This window comes from Notamacropus eugenii, chromosome 3 (genome assembly GCF_028372415.1).
Source record: "Notamacropus eugenii isolate mMacEug1 chromosome 3, mMacEug1.pri_v2, whole genome shotgun sequence".
Taxonomy (NCBI): Eukaryota; Metazoa; Chordata; class Mammalia; order Diprotodontia; family Macropodidae; genus Notamacropus; species Notamacropus eugenii.
Genome location: NC_092874.1, coordinates 215,205,589 through 215,213,615, shown reverse-complemented (window position 1 = coordinate 215,213,615; position 8,027 = coordinate 215,205,589).

Genomic DNA, 8,027 nt, shown 5'->3' with positions numbered 1-8,027 from the left:
ATTTTTTCATCATGTAATTGTAGGAGATCATTATATTGATCAGAATTATTAAGTCTTTCACAGTTGGTTATCTTTACACTATTGCTGTAAGTCTGTAAATCATTCTCCTGGTTCTGCTCACTTCATTTTATATTGGTTCATATAATCTTCCTAGGTTTTACTGAAACCATACCTTCATCATGTCTTACCATGTTTCATCACATTCATATACTAAAACTTGTTCAGCCATCTGCCAATTGATTTCCTCAATTTCCAGTTCTTTATTATCACAAAGAAGAGCTGTCATAGATATTTTTGTACATAGGTCCTTTTCCTTGTTCTTTGACATCTTCGGAGTATAGACATAGGATTGGTATTGCTGGGTCAAAGGGACAATTTTATAGTTTTTTGGGCATAGTTCAAAATTGCTTGCCAGAATGACTAGACCAATTCACAGCCCCACCGGCAATACATTAGTGTACCTCTTTTCCCACATCCTCTCCCATTTATCTTTTCCGTCATCTTAGCCAATCTCTGGGTGTGAGATAATACCTCAAGAGTTGGTTTAATTTGTATTTCTCAAATTATTAGTGATTTAGAACATTTTTTTCTAATGACTGTTGATAGTTTTGATTTCTTCCTCTGAAAGCTTTTTGTTCATATACCTTGACTATTTACCAACTGAGGATGGGTTCTTATTCTTATAAATTTGGTTTATTCTCCAGTGAAACTTTTTACCCAAGAAACTTATATTCTCCACTCTACTTTCCTTCCCCCAGATTCTTGCTTTTCTTTTCACATTGATTGCATTGATTTTGAATATGCAAAAACTTTTCAATGTTATGTAATCAAAATTGTCCATTTTACCTCCTGTGAACCTCTTTTTCTTCTCTTTGGTCATTAACTCTTCCTCATCCATAGAACTGAGAAGTAATTTCTTCCATGTTCCAATAATTTGCTTATGTTATCACCCTTTACATCTTAATCAAGTACCCATTTTGAGCTTATCTTCATGTATTGTGGGAGATGCTGGTCTATTCCTCATTTTTACCAGAATACTTTGCAGCTTTTCAGTTTTGATTTTGTCAAATATTTGGGTTTATCAAACACAGGATTATTATACTCATTTGGTTATATATATTGATAACTAATCTGTTTCATTGATCAATCATTCTATTTCTCATACAGTACTAAGTTATTTTGATATTTATAGCTTTGTAGCACAGTTTGAAATCTGGAACTTCTAGGCCTTCTTCCTTCACTTTCTTAAAAAATTGATTTTCTTGATATTCTTGGACTTTTATTCCTCCAGATGAATTTTGGTTTCAGGGGTATTTTTTAGCTCTATTAAGAAATTCTTTTGTAGCTTGCAGATCATTAAGTAAGTAAAATAGTTTGCATAGCATTGTCATTTTAATTATATTAATTCAGCAATTAACATATCTCCAGTCATTTAGATCTATCTTTATTTGTGTGGAAAGTGTTTTGTTTCTGTGTGTGAATTGGTTGAAGGACTCCCAAGAATTTTATATTGTATGAAGCTATTCTAAATAGAATTTCTCTTTCTCTTCTGGCTTTTTTTGGGGTCATATATAGAAATATGGATAACTTGTATGGGTTTGTTTTATATACTGTAAATTTGCTGAAGTTGTTAAACATTTTAACAAGTTTATTCATAGATTCACTAAGTAAACCATCTTATCATCTGCAAAAACTGTTGTTTTTATGTCATATATTGCCTATGCTTATTCCTTCAGTTTAGTTTTCTTAGCATTTCTAGTACAAACCTGTATAATAATGGTGATAATGGTCATCTTTGTTTCACCCTTGATCTTGTGGGGAAGGTTTTTAGTTTATTCCATGCTTGATCTTGGTTTTAGATAGATACTATTTAGCATTTCTTTAAAAAGTTCTATTTATTCCTATGCTTTTAAATATTTTTAATATTGAAGAGTACTATATCTTGTCAAAATCTTTTTTCTGAATCTATTGATATACATATGTGATTTATATTGTTTTTATTATTGATAGGACCAATTATGCCTAAAGGTTTCATAATTTTAAACCAGTCCTACATTCCTGAATCCAGCTTAGTCATACTATATCTTTGTTGGGCAGCTAGGTGGTGCAGTGGATAGAGAACCAGTGCAGGAGTCAGGAGGACCTGAGTCCAAATCTCATCTCAGTCACTTGACACACACTAGTTGTGTGACCTTTGGCAAGTCAGTTAACCCCAATTGTCTCATCCTGGGTCACCTCCAGTCATCCTGATGAATATCTGGTCAGTGGATTCAGATGGATCTGGAGAAGTGAGGCTGATAACCTGCACAGCCCTTCTTCGCTCAAAACATAGTCAAGTGCAAGTCATGTCATCATTTCTCTGATGGCATGGTCTTCTTTGGCAACGAAGGATGAACACATACTATATCTTTGTGGTATATGTTGTAATCTTCTGGATAGTATTTTATTTTAAAATTTTGTATCAATATTTATTAGGAAAGTTGACCCATAGTTTTCTTTCTCTGTTTTTTTCTCTCTTTGATTTTGATATCGTACTCATATTTGTATCATAGAATGAATTCGGTAGAAATCCCTCTGTACCTATTTTTTCAATTAGAATTAATTGTTCTTTAAACATTTGTAAAATTCCTTTGTAATATCATCTAGTCCTGGGTTTTTTTTTCTCCCTTAGGAAGTTCATTTATGGCTTGTTCAGTTTCTTTTTCTTTCTTTCTTTTCATTAGTTTAATAGTATTTTTTCCCACACTTACATGTCAAGAAAATTTTTAGCATTCATTTTTACAGTTCCAAATTTTTCTCTCTCCCCTCTTCTGAAAATGGCAAGCAGTTTGATATAATTTATGCATGTGTTATCATGTAAAATATTTCCATATTTGTCACAGTTGTGAAAGAAGAAACAGATCAAAAGCAAAAACAAAACACAAGGAAGAATGAAGTAAGTAAAAAATTATACTTTGATCTGCATTCAGAATCCATCAGTTCTTTATCTGAATACGGATAGCATGTTCTTTCATGTGTCCCTTGTACTTGTCTTCAATCATTGTGTTGCTGAAAAGAGCTAAGTCATTCACAGTGGATCATCACACAATGTTGCTGATACTTTGTACAGTATTTTCCTGGTTCTGCTCATTCCACTTTGCATCAGTTTTGACAAGTCTTTCCACATTTTTCTGAAATCTGACTGTTCTTCAATTCTTATTGCACAATAGCATTCCATTACATTCATATTCCATGACTTGTTTAGCCATTCCCCAGTTAATAGACATCCCCTCAGTTTCCAATATTTTGCTTCCATAAAAAGGGCCGCTGTAAATATTTTTGCATATATAAGTCCTTTCCCCTTTTTTAATGATCTCTTTTAGATACAGAGCTAGTAGTGGTATTGTTGAATTAAAGGGTATGCACAGTTTGGTTGTCCTTTGGGCATAGTTCCAAATTGCTGTCCAGAATGGTTGGATCAGTTCACAACTCCACTGACAGTGCATCAGTTTCCCAATTTTTCCACATTCTCTCCAACATTTATCATTTTTTCCTTTTTATCATATTAGCCAATCTTTTTTTTTAATTTTTATTTTGGACTCAAGGACCAAAACACAAATAGAGAATAGAGAAAAGAAACAAAAGCATATTATAAACTTAAACACTGGAACTTAAATACAAAGTAAGAAAGAAAAAAAGTATGTCATGTGCATAGCAGAACATGAGAGGATTCAAAATGCAGAACAATAAATTTTCATTTCAAGAAAGCCTGTATGATGAATAATACACATTGTGTTGAGAATCATCCATCTATTCTTTGTTTCCTTGTGAGTTTTTTTTTGTTCTTTACTATGTACTTTTTTTACTTTGTTCTTTTTCCCTCTCCTCTCCACCCTTCAAAAGGCAACAATAAAGTTTAGATATGTTTCTCTGTAGCTATAGATATATACATATACATATATAGACATACACTTTTCCCAAAATATTCTACTCCTGATCTTTGTTTTTATGTTTGTGCTTATCTCTTGTTTCCTCTCTCTTGCCTCTTCAACTTTACTTCTACCCACTACCTTGCCCTCCTATTACTTGCCTATCCTCCTCCCAAGGATCCCTCCCCTATCCTCCCATTTCCATAAATCTAAACATCCTTCTATACCTCCCTTTTACCTATTCCCTCACTATCCCCTCTAAAGAGCGCACCATTGTCCTTTCCCCCCTCCTCATGCCCCTACCATTTTATTTCCTCTGAATTTAGAAGATTTTTATATTCTTCTAAATTAATAAGTATTTTTCCCTCTTAATTGCATTCCTGATGAAAGAAGTTTACCAGAACTACTTGCCCTCTTCCTCTATCTAATTCCTCTGTATCAGATCTTCCTCTTGCACCTCATTTGCATGAAATAATTACTCTTTTCAGCTGTTCTGAAATGGATTTATATTTTAAATTAATATTATATTCAGGTTTTCTCCACTCTTTGTTATGAGTTACTCAATTATTAAGAAGAAATTTAGATATACATTTTACATATATAAAAGATAAAGATCTTGTCCTTATGAATCCCTTATAATCAGTCATTGTCATATACCTTATATTCCTCTTGGTTCTTGTATGTCAAATCTTCTATTAAGTGTCACCCTTTATATGTAAATCATCTACCCATTTGACCTTGTCTTGGTATCTGGTGTGAGATATTATTCTATACCTAGTCTGTGTCTTACTGTTTTCCAGTTTTCCCAGCAGTTTTTGTCAGATAGTGAGTTCTTATGTCAAAAGCTGGGGTCTTTGCATTTATCCGATACTACGTTACTATGATCATTGAATACTGTGCTTTGTGTACCTAATCTATTCCACCGATTCACCACGTTATTTCTTTTTTAAAAAAATATATAATTTATTTTTCAGTTTTCAACATTCATTTCCACAAAAATTTGAATTCCAAATTTTCTCCACATCTTTCCCCACCCCCACTCTAGGACACCATGCACCCCATTCACCTTCCCCCAAGTCCATCCTCCCTTCTATCACCAACACCTCTTTTCTTATCTCCTTTCCTTCTATTTTCCTATAGGGCAAGATAGATTTCTGTACCCTGTATATCTTATTTCCCAGTTGCATGTAAAAACAATTTGTACATTTGTTTTTAAAGCTTTGACGTCCATATTCTCTCCCTTCCTCCCTCCCCCCCACCCTCATTGAGAAAGTAAGCAATTCTATATAGGACATACATGTATAGCCATAGTAGTCATGTTGCAAAAGACTAACCACATTTCCTTTTGTCCTATCCTGCCCTCTATTTATTCCATTCTCTCCCTTGACCTGTCCTCCCACAATAGTGTTTGCTTCTGATTACCCCTTGCCCCAATTTGCTGTCCCTTCTATTATCTTCCCTCTCCTATTCCCTTCTTCTCTGCCTTCCTGCAGGGTAAAATAGATTTCCATACCCAACTGAGTGTGTGTTATTCCCTCCGTAAGCCAAATCCCATGAAAGTATGACTCACTTATTTCCTTTCTTCTCCCCCTCACTTCCCCTCTATTGCAAAAGCTTTTTCTTGCCTCTTTTATATGACATGATTTGTTACATCCTTTCTCTTTCTCCTAGTGCATTACTCTAAACAATAAATTTTATTTTTTAGGTATTCTCCCTTCATATTTAACTCACCCTGTGCTCTCTCTCTCAATATATGTGTGTGTGTGTGTGTGTGTGTGTGTGTGCATATACACACATATACACACACATGCATATACATACCTACACATATATAATATACGCATGCATATATACACATACACATACACACCTACACACTCATATGTATACATTTTCCTTCTAACTATCCTAATACTGAAAAAGGTCTCATGAGTTACAATATCATCTTTCCATGTAGGAATGTAAACAGTTCAACTTCAATGAGTTTCTTATGGCTTCTCTTTCATATTTTCCTTTTCCTGTTTCTCTTGATTCTTGTATTTGAAAGTCAAATTTTCTATTCAGCTGTGGTCTTTTCAACAAGAATGCTTGAAAGTCCTCTAGTTCATTGAATGACCATTCTTTCCCCTGAAATATTATACTCAGTTTTGCTGGGTAGGTAATTCTTGGTTTTAATCCTATCTCCTTTGACCTCTGGAATATCATATTCCAAGTCCTTCAATCCCTCAGTGTAGAAGCTGCTAAATCCTGTGTTATCCTGACTGTATTTCCACAATACTCGAATTGTTTCTTTTTGGCTGCTTGTAATATTTTCTCCTTGACCTTGGAATTCTAGAATTTGGCAACAATATTCCTAGGAGTTTTCCTATTGGGGTCTCTTTCAGGAGGTGATCAGAAAATCCTTACCATTTCTATTTTAGCCCTGGTGCTAGACTATCAGGGCAGTTTTCCTTCATAATTTCTTGGAAGATAATGTCTGGGCTGTTTTTTGATAAGGGTTTTCAGGTACACCAATAATTTTTAAATTATCTCTCCTGGATCTATTGTCAAGGTCAGTTGTTTTTACAATGAGATATTTCACATTGTCTTCTATTTTTTTCATTCTTTTGGTTTTGTTTTATAATTTCTTGGTTTCTCATAAAGTCATTAGCTTCCATCTGCTTCATTCTAATTTTTAAAGAGGTATTTTCTTCAGTGAACTTTTGGATCTCCTTTTCCTTTTGGCCAATTCTGCTTCTTAAGGCATTCTTCTCCTAATTGGCTTTTTGGAGCTCCTTTGCCATTTTGGGTTGTTTTTTTAAAGGTATTATTTTCTTCATCAGTTTGTGGAGGTCTCCTTTAGCAAACTTTAGCAAGGAGTTGACTCATTTTTCATGATTTTCTTGTATCACTCTCATTTCTCTTCCCAACTTTTCCTCTACTTCTCTTACTTGATGTTCAAAATCCTTTTTGAGGTCTTCCATGGCCTGAGACCATTTCATTTTTTGAGGGGGGGAGGCTTTGGATGTAGGAGCCTTGACCTTGCTGTCTTCCTCTGGTTGTATGCTTTGGTCTGCCTCTGATGGTATGCTTTGTTCTTCCTCACTCAAAAGGATGGAAAAAATATCTTTTCACCAAGAAAGTAACCTTCTATAGTCTTATTTTCCCTCTTTTTGGGCATTTTCCCAGCTAATTACTTGACTTTTGAGTCCTTTGGTAAGTGGAAGATGTACTACCCCAGGTTTCAGAGGCTTTGTGTAGCAAGTGGGATTCCCTCTTCACAGCTGATACCAGTTCTGCCACAGAAGCACTCCTCCTTGTCCTAGGACTGCCACTCAGGACTGAGACCCAGATGAGCCCCTCAATTCCTCGACTGTCTGTAGGCCGAGAGCTCCAGAAGTGGCTGCAGCTGCCCTGGGGCTGGGGCCAGATCACACTTCCCTCTCAGCCAGATGAGAGAGTTTTCTCACTGATTTTTGAAGCTATCTTTGGCATTTGTGGGTTGAGAAATCTGAAAACCACAGCAGCTGCCAGTGCTCTGAGACCTGCTCTAGTCTGATCTGTGCCAATGTGGCCCTTGCTGGGCTGTGCTCTGCTCTGAGCCTAGTGCAATAAGCCCTTCCTGTAGGACTTCTAGGTTGTTTTGGGCTGGAAATCTGTTTTGTTCTGTCATTTTGTGATTTCTGTTGCTCTAGAATTTGTTTGTAGTCATTTTTTACAGGTATTTTAAGGGTTCTGGGGGAAAGTTCGAGCAAGTCCCTGCTTCTCCTCTGCCATCTTGTCTCCACTCCCACCACATTATTTCTTAACAAGTACCTGATAGTTTTGATGATTACTACTTTATAATATAGTTTGTGATCTGGCTACTTTCCTTTGTATTATTTTTTTATTAATTCCCTTGATTATTTAAGAATACTTGACTATTCTTCCACAAGAATTTTGTGGTTATTTTTCCTAGCTCTATAAAGTAAATTTTTGGTAGTTTGATTGGTATGGCACTGAATAAGAAAATTACTTTAGCTAGAATTATCATTTTTATTATATTAGCTGAGTTAATGATATTTTTCCAATTTTTTAGATCTGACTTATTTGCATGAAAAGTATTTGTAATTGTGTTCATATAGTTCTTGGGTTTGTCTT